The sequence below is a fragment of the Fringilla coelebs genome (assembly GCF_963513975.1).
Source record: "Fringilla coelebs genome assembly, chromosome: 2".
In the NCBI taxonomy this organism is placed as follows: Eukaryota; Metazoa; Chordata; class Aves; order Passeriformes; family Fringillidae; genus Fringilla; species Fringilla coelebs.
The window spans coordinates 103,285,441-103,302,869 of NC_140029.1; positions in this window are offsets into that span (position 1 = coordinate 103,285,441).

Sequence of the window (17,429 nt, forward strand, 5' to 3'; positions counted from 1 at the left end):
CAAAATAGATTATAGCTTTTATAAAATTATTTTAAATGGGATTGTGATGGATCTTAAGAATTCATTGGCTAAATCTATTTCTCCCTTGAGATAACAGTGCCTTAGCTATACCTTTTTGACTTATTTAGGTATCATGAGCTTTGTGCAGGACTTGAGTTTTCTCACTGTATTTGTACTATGCCATGGTAGAAAGAGGGAGAAAATCTCCTCTTTATAAGATTATAACCTTTGAGTTAGCTGATTTGTCCCCAGCCTTCTTAGAAACGAGGTCTGAAATTTATTCCTTTACAATTGGCTTTACTGCAACATTTCCCAGATACTATGTTCTTACCAAGACTACTTCCTGCCATATCTTCATATTTTCATCAATAATCAGCTTTGCCCTGTACCACACTCCTACCCACACTGTAACCAGTTTTCAGTGCTTTGAATAAGTTAAACTTCCACTCAATCATTATCTTTCTAAATGAATCAGTTTAAATTTTAGCTGGTTTCTTATGGGGTTGTCCCAGTTAGCACACTCCAGAAAACTCATTAGATTAATTCTATACATGTTCCTAAAGGGTATTTCAAGTGTTCATATATCTTTAACTTTTACCCTGACTTTGCCTGAATTCTGGTCTTTATTCAAACCAAGAACTTCTGTGCTATCCTATTTAAATCTTTACCTTCTCATGAAATAAATTCATTCCAACTTCTCCTGCCTTTTAAATTTCCCAGTCTCTGACACAGAGATACACATTTAAAGATAGTAAACTAAGTTTCTCAATGGTACTCAGTAACAAATGGAAATCTGCTCATGCATATACTTGCATATATGAGTCTTTCTCAGCAAGTACACCTCTATGCCTTGTGCAAAGAACTAAATTTCTTGAGAGTTTTAATTCTGTCACATTTCCCACCCTGCTTTATGTTTAATGTTTATGTTTTAATTCTTTAAAATGATAGTCTCTTCAGTCATAAAACAAAACTTCTTTTTTTTCCCTGTGGTGACTGGTTTTAATTTTAGGCTTCACTGCATATTTTGTAAAAAAAGAAAAAAAAAAAAAACTAATGAAGAAAAAGGTTCTACACTAATAAGTAATCAGGTCAAATGAGAATATTGTCCATAGCTGATACAAGCCTGTATTTCAGGTTACAAAATAAAGCAAAGTTAATTTTTCCTTTCCTTGATGGCTAATTATTTATCCTCCCTAATAATTACACCATCAAGGCATGCTTCAGAGTTACAGCTGACTCTCTATTATTAGGTTAGTTTGTCTTTGGGTGACAGCCAAATGTGCACAAGAGATTAAAAAACTCTTTGCTCTTTCATCTTTTGCATTCTTTATAATTATAACTTAAATAGCATATACTGAAGTGTACTTCAGAAGATAATATTTCATTATTCTTGCTACAAGTTCATTCAGGTGGTTGTTTTTTTCCTCATAAAGTGCTTCTAATTGAAAACAGCTATTTACAATGCATTTTGGGATCATCCTTTTTTTTAATAGTCATTCCATTGCGCTGCTTACAAAGAGAAGGCATGAAAAGACATGAAAACTTCAATATTATTTCAGGAATAATTTTTTTCATGGAAAGAAGTGTCAGACATTGGAATGGACTGCCCAAGGAGGTGGCGGAGTCATCATCCCCGAAAGTCTTCAAAAAAAGTACTGCACATGGCACTCAGTGCTCTGGTCTGTTTGACAAAGTGGTGATCAGTCAAATGTTGGACTTGATGATCTTGGAGGTCATTTCCAACCTAAACAATTCTGTGATTGTTGGATAATTTAGCTGAAAGATTTATGATGGATACCTTAGCCTTTTCAAGTCAGATATGAGTGGTTACACATTTAACTAAGACTCCTTAGAAACCTTAAGGCTGGAAACTGAAGGCACATTTAATAATACGAAATGCTGTGCAAAAACACTAGTTTTGGAACATTACCTTCATAGCAGCTTTACTGCTCATTCCTATCCCTTCATCTTGCTCTTTCTTCACACAATCTGTCACACACTGCCAATGGCATCTGAGAAATGATCTGGAGAAAATGGAAAGCATTTTCTGTTGTTATTCCTTTCTTTCTTGTAAAGCTGCCATTTTTCTCTAATCAGATTCATAGCCCAGCTATACAAATAGCTCTGTGGTGCTGGTGCAGTGGGATGTGCAGTGCCTAGACAGCAAGGAACCTTTGAGAAGAATGGAAGTTCTTTGAAATCAGTCTTGCCCTGGAACAGAAATCACTGCCCAGGGAAAACTTACAAATGGAAGTCTCTGTATTTAGGTGGCTGAATCCATTTTAAGCCCCCCATTTTCTATATCCAATGTGAGTGTCATGCTTCTCCTACAGCATGTGATTTAGAGCTGTGGGGCACACAGCTTCAAAGCTACCTCTCTGTAGCCAGACTACCTGGATAGTCTGGCTACAGAAAAACAAAAAAAAAAGAACCCACAAAAAGCCCATTCATAGCAGAAACCCCAGTATTGATAATTCAGTTGTTACTGATTTTCATTCTCACAGAAGACTATGAAAGCTGATGAGAATCTCAGAGCATTTCTGTCACAGGATGTTCCAAACACATGTGCGTATTTGTTGGAGCTTCTTTGCTGAAAAACGAGACAATGAACTTCCATGTGCATGGTGAACATGATGCTGCTGATTAGCAGTTGGAATTGATAGTCTTTTGGAGATCTTTTCCAACCTTTATGATTCTATGATTTCAAATTTCTGGAAAAAACCCAATATCATCAGAAGCAATTTTGAATGTGAATTGTGAAAGCTGACAGAGATGAACTTATTAAAAGAAAGTAAAACATTTCTTATCTGCAACTCAAAACTTCTAAAGAGGTTAGGATAGGCCAAAAACATCCCCAAAGTCTGAACACATCACTTTTTTTTCCTTTTCAATCAGTTTATTTATTTATTTGAGTTTGAAGCTCTCTTCTACGTCATTGTACAGATATGAGGAAAAGGTCAAGAGAATTTATACATGGTGGCTCTGTGACTTTCCATTTGCTTAGCATTCAAGTCACTTTTTCCTCAGCATCAATCAAAGACAAAGAGACTTGGAAGCTGATGGAAGTGGAAAAGTACTTTCTGGCCTCAGGCATTTGTTTACTAATCATATGGTGTTTCTCAGTGAAGTGATTCACTTTTAATGGGTGCTTAGCTGTGTAGACCAAAGGCAAAGGGGAAAAAAAAAGAGAACAGTTTGTGTTATACTTATCCCTGTGGCTCCACATGTAATACTCATAGACAGATCTTCATTTCTTATAAATTGTGATTACTACCCTGAAATCAAAAAAGAAATGTCCAATTACATTATCAGAGCATCTTATCCCATTTTTTCTTTGGCCTTAATTTGAGGGATTTCTCAAGTAAATAATATTAAGGATATCTGTACATGATATCTACAGTGACTTGTGGCTAAACTAGTTAGATAAGGAGGAAATTTTATTTTCCAGGGATTGTGAGTAAACAAAATAAATTGCTATGAGTGCCTTTCATAGCAGTGTTATGATTTATTGCTTTGGAGAACATCTAAATAGATTTTATTAGTTTCTGATCTTCTGGAGACTCAACAACCCATAACTAGTCTTAACTTCCACATTTCTTGGGTCACCCTCTTTGCATCATCCCATGATGTCCACTTGAGTAGACAATCTAACAGCAAGGTTTATGTGTTGTCTGCTTGACACAGAGTTGAGCAGACCAGATTTGGGACCAAGAAACTGAAAATTATTTCAACTGTATTTTAACCAGTTGGTTTTTCCTTTTTTTTTTTTTCCTCTGTGGGGTATATACCCTTCTTTGTCCTTTTTTGCCATAGTTATGGCTCATTATTGTATAATTAAAGTATTTTCTCTCTGCCCTTTAAGCTACTCACCATCTTGTCTATCTATGAATTTTATGTATCTTTGTCTATGCAAAGAAGTACTACAGACATAAGTCTGCCTAAATTATTGTAGCATATTTTCCAAGAGCTCTGACATCAGGCTAAATGCACTATCTACTTCATGAGCAAACCAAACAACTCTGGGTGCACTAAAAGTTATGCTAATCACATCCACATGTAACACTGTGTACACTTACTTTTGCCAATATAAAAGCACTCTGCACTTAAGGCACTGCAACATAATTCATATCCATGACCTTGTTAAAAAAAAAAAAATCCTTTGATTCTCATTGACTGCTCCTCAGAGAGGGGAAAGGTACATTCCTTGTTATGTGTAATCCCTTTGTGTACAGTATTTACATAGGAAGCATCACAGACTATGTGTTCAGGTCAGCAGAACATTTTAAACACTGAGTTTTGAACTGTAAATTTGCTAGATTTGATTTAAGCACAGAGGATGATTTGAGAAACTTGAAGGAAAATCTCAATTTTGAGAAGTTTTCATCAATGGGATATATATAAACATATACATATATATACACATACACATATATACTTGTATACATGTAATGCTGTATTTACACCTTATTTATCCAGTTCCTATTGAATAGATGGTTCTGTCTTTGAAAACACTTCTGTCCTAAACTATTTCCTCTCATTGCCACAACTGAAGCATATTTTCCATTGTCAGAAAATATTTTTGCCTTCCATGATAAAAGTAAGCGTATTGTAAAGCATTAATTCAATTTGTTGAGGAAGAATTGGAATTTTCAGTGGAAATGTTTTCCATTAAGATTTTATTGTTAGTCAGTAAACCACACAGTGCTAAACAACTTTGGTTAAAAGTTTTCCGTGACTTCACCCTGATAAGACATAATAACACATAAGTGAAGGGCAAGACCTCATTTAGCAGACAGCATAGAAATATTCATTTTGGTTTTGGGGAGGTACATTTATCTTCCTCCTTTCAATCACAGAATATTTCCTTTCAACAGTTTAATTTCTCTTTTATTTTTGGTGTTTTGGTTGGGGTATTTTTGTGATTGAATCAATGTCATCTGCAGAAGATAGAGCTTTACATCTCCTGCTTTTTCTAAGGTGTATTAGTGTTGTGGATGGAGTGCTGCACTTCACCTGTAACAGACAGATAGCAGCATGTTTGTTAAAACAGTGATCCAATGACTTTTGGTGCTAAATCTGATGGTGGTTTAACGAGATCTGATAGCAAAGTACTCCTGATTACTCACTGCTGACAGGACAGGGTCAGACAAAACTGTCAGGGATACACTTTGGATGAGTGATGAGCTAAACTCCTCAGAGGGGACTTTCAGTGTAGCAGGATCCAGACTTAATCCTGGACTTGGTAAATAGTTTATGTCTGAATGACTGTATTTTGCACCACTTGTCTCAGATTTCAAAGCTTATCATGCCATTACATGCTTACTGGGTGTCTGACTAGATAAGGAATCTCTAAACCTTCAACAACCTTTAAGCAGGAGCAAATTTGAGCTGGATGCAGCCGTCACAACCAGGTGCATCCACCAGAGATTTTTTTTTCACTTAAGTTTTTGTATAAGTGAGTTTAATTTATGGTTTTTAATAGATGTTTGTCTTTCTTCTTGGACATTGGATAGTTGAACTCTCAACACGGGCTTCATCCTGAGCGCAACTGATTATATTTTGTGGATAAAAAATGAATGGTCATTATTCAGTAAGTGTTCACTATTAATGAGATGTGCTGAATGGACTTTGTAATGGTTTTAAAGGAGCTTAGTAACATCTCAGTGTAGTGGTACTTTTATAGATAGAGGAAACAGATCATTTGAAAACACTGTGAGAACTAAAGCTTCTATGTGGAACAGAAGGTCAGTCTGTTCATGCAGAGAATGGATGATTAGATAAATGATTTTGCTTGAATTGACAGTTTTGACTTATAGTGATACAATACTATCAGAAGTTAGCAATTACAGCCAAAATCTCTTCCTTTCTTTTCAGTGGAAAAAACATCTAAACCCACCCCTGCAATAGAATTTCTTCTTTTTTTTTCCTTTGTTTTGTTAAATCATTATATTTCACATATATATTTTGTTAGTAGCTGTGTGCAATTATCCAACAGTGTCTGAAAGCTGCTGTACAGCTACTCTTTACTTAGGGTAATACTTTGCATATGTTTGGCACTGGTTCCTTTCAATTTATTTTTTTTACTTCTAAATGCAGGAAATGATCTGAAACCCATTAAAATAATTTGGAGAATTCAATTATATGGATAGAGATTTTTTTTTTGTTACAAAGAAATTTCTTGGAACTTGTACTGAAACTCAGAGAATGTTAAGTTCTAATGTAGTGAGAGACTAATTACACAGAAAGTAGAAACTGAAAGAAAAAAAGCAGTGTGTCAAAACAGAAACTTTCATTAAAAACCATAAATATTGTATTGAAAATTATCCTGTTATAAATAGTTCTTTTTCCACTGAATAGCTCTGTAAAAGCATAAAACTTATATTTGTATTTTGGAAGCAAAACAAGAGAAAACTGAAGGGAAAAAATCCTGACTATACTTGAAATTTTCATGTGCAACGTGCTACCTATGACAGAATTCTGTAAGTTTACTCTAGTACACTCTATGTCACCAAATCCAAATATGTTTAATAATTCTGTACTGTCTAAATGCCAGATGGATGCTTGTATTTGTTTAGATTCTTAGAATAATGACTACATTTTCTACTAATATCAATAAAAATCACACGCTGACTGTAAGTCATATTTGGCAATTTAAATATCCAGGTATTATGTGTGGAGGGTTTTTTAATGACTACTCATAGGTGGCCTGTTTAGAACACCAAATTTGAGTTATGGCAGTGTTCTGGGTTTGCATAGACAGGTTTTGGTAGTGGAGTGGCTAGAGAGGTAGCTCCTGTGAGAAGATACCAGGAACTTTTCCCAGGTCTGACAGAGCCAGTGTCAATCAGCTCCAGAATGGACCCTTGAGACCAAGCCATCAGCAATGCTGGTAGCTGAAGAATGGGGGAAAAGAACTTGGACAACTGCAGCCAGAGAGGAGAGGAGTGAGAATGTGTGAGAGGAGCAGCCCTGCAGACACCCAGGACAGTGCAGAAGGAGGGGCAGGAGGTGCCCCAGCAGCTGGAGCTGAGATTCCCCTGCAGCCCCTGGTGAGCCCATGGTGGGGCAGCTGTGCCCTGGAGGGAGCAGAGACCCACCTGCAGCCCTGGGAGGGGACCCACGATGGAGCAGGGGATGCCCAAAGGAACCTGTGACCCCATGGGCAGCCTGTGCTGGAGTAGGCTCCTGGCAGGACCTGTGAAGAGAGGGATTCACACTGGAGGAGAGTTGCTGGTAGGAATTGTGACCCTGTGGGGGACCCATGCTGGAGCAGGCTGCTCCTAAAAGACTGACCCCACGGGAGGGACCTACTGTGGAGCAGCTTGTGAAGAGCTACTGCAGCCTGTGGGAAGGATTCACATTGGAGAAGTTCATGGAGAACTGTCTCCTGTGGCAGGGACATCACACTGGAACAAGGGAAGAGTGTGAGGAATCCTCACCCGGAGGGGGAAACAGCAGAGATATGTGATGAACTGACTGGAGGCACCATTCTCTTTCTCACTGTGCCACTGGCAGGAAGGATGCAGAGAAAATCAGCAGTGAAATTGAGCCCAGGGAGAAGGGAGGGATGGGGAAAAGTATTTTCAAGATTTGATGTTTTCTCTCATTATTCTACTCTGATTTGATTGGTAATAAACTAATTTCTCAGTTGAATCTGTTTTTGCCTGTGATGGTAACTGGTGAGTGATCTCTTCCTGCCCCAGTCTTGATCCATGAGTGTTATATTTACTTTTCCCTGCCCGTCTGAGGAGGAGAGTGATAGAGTGGCTTTGGTGGGCATCTGGCATCTAGCCAGGTTCAGCCCACCACAGATCATAAATAATTTTTATCCCATTTTTTTTTTCAGTCAATCTTTAGCACTGTTTCCTACAAAAATAGATTCTCTTTTAAATTAGATTGCACAAAAAAAAATTATGTACCTTCTCAGAACTGTAAAAAGATTTTTGGACTACTGATGACATTCTGCTGTTTGGAGACAGTTCAGCAGAATGACAATTTTGTACTCTGGAAGTTAATACACCAATAAAGAAAAAAATGTGACAAGCAAGGCAGAAAATACTGATTACTGCAGAAATGCAATCTGAAAACAAGGTACCATAATAGTGGTATTTAATGTCTTTAAAAGAATAGTTTTTGGTTCAGAGAGGAAGCTTTGAATGATTTATTGATCATTATTAATATTATTGTATGGTGAAAATAAAATGGTCATTTAAGTACAATACTTTCCCTTAAGGAGTACTTACAAAATGTTTTGTTTCCTCAGATAAATGTTTTTTATACTATTTTCTATTAAAAAAAAAAAAAAGAGAGACAATCATATTCTGTTCTACAGTGCTAAACTAGGACAGTCATCTGTTTTAGAACTCTAGAAAACATACACTTCAACAGAAGATTCATGGCTGAATTCTTATGAACATTTGAAACATTATAGAAAAAATCCCCTAATATTAGGACACTGAAAAGCTTTATTTAAAGCAATACAAAGAATTTTTGAGATTCAGAGATGTGGTCCTAGCTAAAAGGACCTAAAATAATTATCAAAAAAATATGTTATTGGCACATGCTTGTAAAGCTTGTGATTGCAGTGGGGAAGCACAATTTAATAGACTGTGCTTCTGTATGAAGTGTTTGGAAAAAAGGCACTTTTTACCTAATGAAAAGTGACATTTGCACCACTTAAGAGCTTCTTTACATGTGCTCAACACATGTAAAGTATTATTGCTATATTAACTGTAAGAAGTGCTTAATTCAATAGTGTTTTTCCATGCTTACTAGCAAGAGTTAGAACATATAAACTCCTTTCTGTTGCATTTTTTTCTGTAAGGTTTCAAACAGGGCAAATCAGTTACTCATTCATATAGAGCACTGCACTGGACTGCCATTTCCTGAGTTCAAGACATGTTGATACTGTGGTGGGAAATGAAGTTTACTACCTCTATATTCCATGTTCCTATAATTCAGGCACTGCAACACTGGCAGTCAGAGCTCAGGAAACTAAGTGCAATGCACTGACACGTTTTCAGGGCATGAAAACATATGTATGTAATACTACAAGACAACAAACTCCCAAAATGAGGTGGCTAGAAAATTTCTTATGAAATCACCTGTTCAAAGTTCAATTTGTGAATGAAACTTATTTAGGAGTTCCAAGTATTTTTTCAGTACACATTCAAACTGCCTTTTCTATAGCAATGGACTGATAAATCTTAATATCCAAGGATCATTCTTTCTTGTGGAGATAGTATCCGTGCTAGGATATACTCCTTACAGAAACATGATCCAATATATGGCTTCCTTACTACAGGTTCAGGTGACATATAAGCACAATTTTAAAAAATTCTCCAGGTATCAAAGAATGGCCTGAGTTGGAAGGAACCTCAAAGATCACCCAGTTTCAACTCCACTGTCGTGAACAGGGACATCTTCCACTAGATCAGATTGCTCAGAATCCAGCCTGGCCCTGAACACTTCCAGGGATGGGGCAGCCACAGCTCCTCTGGGAAACCTGTGCCAGGGCCTCGCCACCCTCACAGCAAATAATTTTTTCCTAATATCCAATCTAAACCTACTCTCTTTGGAGTTTGAAATTTGAAGACCACTCTGCCTTGTTCTGTCACTCCAGGCCCTTATAAATACTTTCTCTTCATTTTTCTTGTTGGTTCCCTAGTGGAAGACCACAATTAAGTCACCCCAAAGTCTTCTTTAAGTCACCCCAAAGCCATCCCAAAGTCTTTTTCTCTAGGCTTAACAGTCCCAGTTCTCCCAGCCTTCCCTCCCAGCAGAGCTGCTCCATCCCTCTGATCCCCTTGGTGCCTCCTCTGGCCTGGCTCCAGCAGGTCCCTGTCCTTGCTGTGCTGGGAGCCCAGAGCTGGATGCAGCCCTGCAGGTGGGGTCTCAGCAGAGGGGGCAGAGGGGCAGAATCCCCTCCCTGGAGCTTGGTAAATACATGAATTCACCCCCCTGAGCACATCCACACTCTCTCATGCTTTATTTTTTGCTGGACTTTTAAGTTACAAATGACCATATTAGTTAGAATTCCATTCATCCGTTCCACTAAGGTGGGAAAACAAGGATAATCCCTGCAGACATGCAGGAGCCTGTGTCCCTCCAGCACAGACTGGGATAGGTACTGAGTTCCCACTAGCTCCCAACAAGGCTTCTCACAATGATATCTCTTTCAAAGAGCATTAACAAAGATTCAACATTTTCAGTCATATACATAGGATCTATTTATTGATTGATATGAGGAAAGCATTGGATTTTTTTCCTAATCCTGTTTTGAAAGGAATGAATACATTGATTCTTTTTATTTAAAAAATCCATTTCAGATATCTGAAAGGGAAAACATCAGCTGGAGTGCTTTATATTTTGTTTAGTTGCAATTATCTGAAAACAACAGTTTGTAATAGAAAGAGTCAAATAATTCTAACTGCCTTTAAAGCATTATTATTTAACTGCCTACAAAACTCTTTTATTTTGAGAGAACACATAGCTCTTTTTAGAAGCAGAATTGGTTTTGAACAGTGAAAAAGAAAGAACTCAAATACTGTTAGCAACTTGTGCTATTCATCTCCTTTATTGCATATTGGATATGTATATGTGTACTCTTGTAGCATTATTCAAAACTGTTCAGCAATCCCCAGATGGCAAATAGGCAGGAGATACAAAACTGACTTTTGACCCCCTCCACATCTCAGTTTATCAGGCAACACCATCTAGTTTCAGGAAGGACAAAAATTTGTCCATTCTCCTTCAAGTGTTTCTACAGGAGAAAAGAAAGCAACTGAGCAGGCAGAAGAATGAAAAATCTACTATCTGTGGAGAAGAGAGGGAAAACACAATTTTCAAAGGATTATATGACATGTTTTTTGGCATACCACCAAAGAAGATTAACTTACATGGAAAATCACTGGAGAGGGAATTCTGAAATATTCTTTAATACAACAACTTTCACTGATATGGGATGATCTGCAATGTACATCCCATTTTTTAGGGAGGACTTAAAAGCATTGTAATCTGTCTTTGGAGAATTAATTATTCAATTCCTTAGAATATGGCAAAAAGTAATTTTGTTGAGTCACTGAAAGTTGTATGCAATTTCCTAATGATAGCGTTTTTTAACCAGGTCAATTGCACATTTTATTAATGAAGCATCATATTGGTTAGTAGTAATTATTTCAAATGAATACTGATAATTCCATTTTTCCATAGCTAAACATATTTTTTATAACCTTGAACATGCACAGCTATTACTTTTTGCTGACAATTTCAATACTAATGGATCCTGTATATTAACAACCAATCTACTTCTAAGTGCTGAAATACAGCACTTAATGCACTATGCACAAATACTTGGAAAGTAATTTGTTGAAAGCCAAGTGACATCTATTCCAGAGCTTTATATTCCAGTCTTTTTGCAGTGTTGTTATCATATGTATCTATATAGACATCTACACATAAATTCAAAACTTAGGCAATAACATTTTTATTACAAGTATGAATTGTCTTATAATTCTCTCAAGAAGAATTAAAAGTAAGCTTTGCAAGTTTTTTCATAACCTCAGGAAACTAAGTATATCATAATTTTTTCCACACTGAAAAACAAAGATATGACATCTACAAAGAGCAGGAGCTACTATTTTTTTCCTTTTAAAAATTTAGAATTGTTGTTAAAACAAATAGGAATTTTTTAAAAATGAAGAGAATAGACAAATGTGGGTTGGCCCTGGCTGGATGTTAGTGACCAATGTCACTCTATCCCTCCTCTCCCCAGCTGCACAGTGGAGAAAATGCAACAAAAGGGTCATGACTTGAGATGAGGATAGGGAGAGGCCACTCATCAATTACCATCATGGGCAAAACAGACTTTTCTTGGGATGTTAATAGACTTTATTACCAATCAAAATCAGAACAGGATAACGAGAATTAAAACAAACCTTGAAACCTCCTTCCTTCATTACCTCCCCCTCTTTCCCAAGTGTTACTTCCTGCCCACCAGTAGCAGAGGGAGATGAGGAAGTGTGGTTATGGTCAGTTCATCACAGAATGTTTTTGCCACTGCTTCTCCCTAAGGGAGCAGAGTCCTTCCCCTGCTCCATTATGTGGGTCCCTTCCATGGGGAAACTTCTCCAGTTGAATCCATCCCATGGGCTACATTTTATCACAAACTGCTCCAGCATGGGTCACCCCCACAGGGTCAGTCCTTCGGGAAGAGGCTGCTCCAGCACAGATCCCCAACAGCATCACACATCCTACCAGGAAACCTGCTCCAAGGTGGGCTCTCTCTCCGTGGGTCCACAAGTCCCTGTCAGGAGCCTGTTCCAGCATGGGCTTCCCACAGGATCAAAGCCTTCTCTCAGCATCATCTGCTCTGATGTGTGCCTCTTCCATGGGCTGCAGGAGAGCTCTGCATCCCCATGGGCTTCCCCATGGGCTCCAGGGGAATCTCAGCTCTGGAGCAACACCTGCCCATCCTTCCCCACTAATCTTGGTGTCTACAGGCCTGTTCCTCTCACATGTTCTCACTTCTCTCTCTTCTGGCTGTAATTACTTCTGTGCAATATAATTTTTTTTCTCCTTCTTAAATATGTTTTCCCAGAGGTGTTACCACCTTCACTGACTGGCTCAGCCTTGGGTGGTGGCACCTCTGTCTTGAAGCCAGCTGGAAGTGGCTTTGTCAGACGTGGGGGAGGGTTCTGGCAGCTCCTCACTGAAGCCACCCCTGAAGCCCAAAACCTGGCTGTGAGAACTGAGTACAAGAAAGAAGGTGATTAAAATAGAATGCAGCTGAATATATCACTGCGCTGTTGCTACTCCACACAAAGTAGTTTGTATGCCTTCAAGCTCTTTTGTGATGTTTGAGGCTTGTCAAATTACTACAAACTAATTTTGCATTTAACTTACAAAAACATGAACAGATATACTAACAGATTCTGCGATCAAGTTTTGCAATGCTGGGTTCTGCTTGTGAATCCTGAGTATTATAAATTTGCCAAATATGGAAATGAATTCTTCTTCTTCTTTTTTTTTTTTTTTTTTTTTCCCTGATTATACTGGGCATATTATTCTGTTTCATTCCTGGTGTGCCATTGTTTCAGTAATTTGGAGGTCTCCTTTGAAAACAACATGTCAATGGCATGGAAACAGAAATAAATCATTACAGAAACCTTGCTTTGGTATACTGTTGAAGACATAGAGAGGTTTCTATAATGCTGCAGCATGGCCAGTGTCTACATTGGACTGTGTGGTGCTGTTCTTCACAGTCCATTGTAAAAGCTGAGTGAGAAGGGGTGAGAGCTACCCCACCACACAGCCCAGATACACGAGCTATCTAAATCGACCCTACTCCAAGCAGATACATTTGTTATTGACTGGGAAAGGAACAACAGACTGTGTGTAACCATTGGTAACTTCACTCTTCTGCATCGTATTTGGGGCAGGGAGAGGACACAGGGTCAGGGTAAGGAGTGCTAATTGGCCTTGGATCTGGTAAAATCATGAGACCCCAGAGCCTGTACCTCCAGGGCAGTGGTGCTGTGCAGTCTGTATCAGCTTGGCAGACCTCAGCATGCCAGATTAGGGGGTGGGGATGAGCAGCTCAAAAACTCCATTTATCTCAAAACTTCAAGAACATCTCACCTTCAAGCTGGGGTGGGTTGCTTGGTGCATTTTTCCTGAGAGGCCAAAGGGATGTAGATCCTGAGTGCTGTTTTCACTGTTTGTCTTCCTGAGGAGCACGGAATAGTTGTTTGATAGCTTATTGCCTACTGTATTAAATATTTGCTTTTATGTGCTTCAAATTCTATGTTGCATCATAACAGAAATTTTCACCTTTTGAAAATAACTACTTTTTGCAAACCAAGGAGCTTACACAAGAAAATTGTTCCACGAATATTGGTAATAACTGATGAGTCAAAATCACACATCTATTAGTTTATTCTCTTCAAAATGAAATCCATTTTAGTGATCTGATGGCAGGACTGCACTAATAACCAAGGTAATTCTTGACAGCACAGAAACCTTGATGTTTGCCACAGATAATTTTGTTCAGCTAGTTGACATATACATTTGCATTCAGTAATGCCATGTACTCACAGATTCATCACAGAATAATCTGGGTTGGAAGGGACCTTAAAGGGTTGGATTATCTTATTCCAACTCCCTGCCATGGGCAGGGACACCTTCCACTCAACCAGGCTGCTCAGAGCTCCCTCCAGCCTGGCCTTGATCACTGCCAGGGATGAGGTCTATTTAGTAACATTTACTGTGCAGAAACATCATCCTCACAGGAAGAGGCAGTCTGGATGCCTCGTGGTAGCAGATGGGATTGTCCATCTGAAAATGGACTGGAGAATATCCTAATCAATGGCTTCTATAACATACCTGTGAAGAAAACCTTCCATCTGGTCAGTGTGTCGTTCAGATGAACTGCATGATGATGTCTCTCCTGATTTCTTCCTCTACAATGTTGTTACCTCTCTTGCAGGAGATATTTAGTGCTTCTTGTCTTTATGACTGTGATCTTGCCTTTTGTATATTTTGGCTTACTTATCATCAGACTGGATAGGACCTCTAAGTTCACTATATTCAGACTTCTGGGCAAATTAATGATCTTTGCAAAGTTGTTTTGTTTCTCCCTAACCTTGAGTGAGCACAACCTCTTGTTCCTCTTGTTTCTGACTTCAGAGTGTTCTTAGATCCCAACACATATTTGTGTTCAGCTGAGACCCAGTGAACCAGAACCTCAGCATGTTTTGCCAATGTCAGAACAGGCCAGAGGATGAATGCAGGCAACGCTCCATGCATACTAACAACTTTTCTTGTGCCAGTCATCTCCAAGAAGTTGACTGTGCAGCTCAAAAAAAACCAAAACCTTTTAGTTGGTGTTGTTTGGTTTGTTTTTTTTTTTAAATAGACACGGAAACCTGTGTGTTCCAAGAAGTTCACCAGGCTTTGGAATACTTCATTTTTGCAGGATTCCAAGAACCACATGGTGGCAGAACCATGACTACAAACTCCTATTAAAAAAAAAATAAAATCAATGCTAGATTTCTTATTTCCATTGATTGATTGATGCCTTTAGACCTTGTTTGCATCTGCTTGACTCCTGTCATTCCTATTTAGATTATTCTGGGCTGTTATTAGCTATGTGACGTCATGTATTTGTGCCTTGAACACAAAGTACACAGTATTCTTTGAGGCTACCAGACATTGCTGTCAAAGTAATAATTGATAGAGATATCCCAGAAAAAGCAAAGTTCTCTATGGTTTGTTGATAAAGCAAAGTGTTAGCAGACACATTTTATATCATCAGACACTGGAAGCCAGCAATACAAGAAGGAGTATATTTGCTTTAAAGTCATTTAAATAGACAAATAATTAGAAGTGGGAAAAATATATTTTATAATTTTGAATATCTAACAGATGCAGTCCCTGTTTGAAAAGCTGATCTTTATATTTCTGTACATGTTGATCTTGTTTCAAAAGTGCTACCCATTTGAGTTAATATTCTTATATACTGTGGCCTCTTTGTCATGCCAATGCAAATCACAATAAATGTCCAACAAAAGTTGTACGTTCTGGTATGGTAAGATTACAAATTTAAAAATACAACACTTTTGGGATTTTTTTTTCTTCTTGTGTTGTGTTGTGGCTTTTATCTTGATATAAAATATGGAAAAAGCTTTATAATGTTTTGGGTTTGCAATAATTTTTTTGTAGTTATGCAATACTTTAGGTGCATCCCAGCACAAAATGAACCTTTAAAGCCATGTATAGTAATTCTGTAAGTATCATCCCTTAGACAAAAATGCCCTGGGAGTGCTGCTTCTTGCACATTAAACACACTCATTAGATTTGCTCATTACACTTTCTGAACTACAGATTGAAAATTTTGTATTCAAGGCACAGTCTTGCTTACTTATGTTGTTTAGTTTCTTTTAATGTGAAGGCCCTTTGATTCCAGATTCTCTTTTGATGAACTTTAATGTAAGTAACCCCCGACTGGCATATTTGTTATGTGGAATCATTAAAGATAATTACCCCTTCCTTTGAGGTTAAAAAGATGCTTGGGGTTAATTCTTTTTCCAGCTAATATTATACATTGAAATGATTATTATTAATGGAAAGAATATAGAGTATACAACTGTACAGACGTGGGTTTACTTATATACCCCATGTATATAATATGCCATATATGCATGTATATGCAATAGAACCTGTATGATCAGATATTAGGTGCTCAAAAATTAAGATATAATTAATTCATCTTTTCAACCTTATCTCCTCCAATACAGATACACACAGAATATTGTATAGGAGAAAGTATCAGTGCTTTTAGAATGAAATTACTGATAGACTCACAATATATAATCATAGATTTATAGACTCATTAAGGTTATAAAGCTGTTAAACCATGAGGTGCACCTGTAAACACTACCAAGCCTACCATTAAACCATGTCCCCAAGTGCCACATCTAAACATCTTTTAAATAGTTCCAGGGATGGTGACTCAACCACCTCCCTGGTCACCCTGTTCTAGTGCTTGATAACCCTGTCAGTAAAGAAATTTTTCTTAATAAAATAATGGCTTCCCTGTCAAAACTTGGGGCCATTTCCTTCCAATCTATCATTTGTTACTTGGGAAGAGTGACTGACCCCCACCAGATTTATAAATTTTGTGAGCTTTAGCATTTTGAAAGGGGTGTTTCCAAAAGTAATACAAATGATGGAACAATTAGCTAAGTAATTTAGTTTTTTAGTTTATATTAACTCTTAAAAAACTCTATTATATTTCCAAACAAAATTCTTTTAAGCAATGATTTCAAACACCTATTCCTGGCATAGTCAGGTTTTTTCCTAACTAAAATACAGTGTTTATTGTTTGGGCGCTAAATTTATCAGAGGACCAAATTTTCTTAAGAGTGAAAAAGAGGCACTTGAATAACTTTTTAAATTGAAGATAGTTGTATTATCTGGATTTATCTAGGAAATTTAACAGACTTCCTTTGGGAGGTATGGGGAAAAGGACTGGAAATTTTTTTGAGTCACATTTATGCAGTATTTCTGAAGAAGAAATTACATGGCATGATGACAAGACAAATTGATGGAATCCTTACGAGTCTTATTTTTCATGGAAGTCTAGTCCATGTAAGGCTCATTAAAGCTGCAATTAAAAAGCTGTTCCAGGCAGGAGAGGATTGCATGTTTCTGAACAAGTACAAATCCTGTCCCATTTACAAATGTGATTCAGGGCTAATTACTGGAGATTTCATCAAAGTTTTACTCACATCAGTGGCAAATCTGCTTAGTTTAGATGAAATGCAGGCCAAGCTTGCTTGGAAAACAATCTGCTGTGGAAAGCATGTCAAAGCCATGGAGACCTATTGATAGAAAGACCTATATCTACTATAAATATTTATGAAACAAAA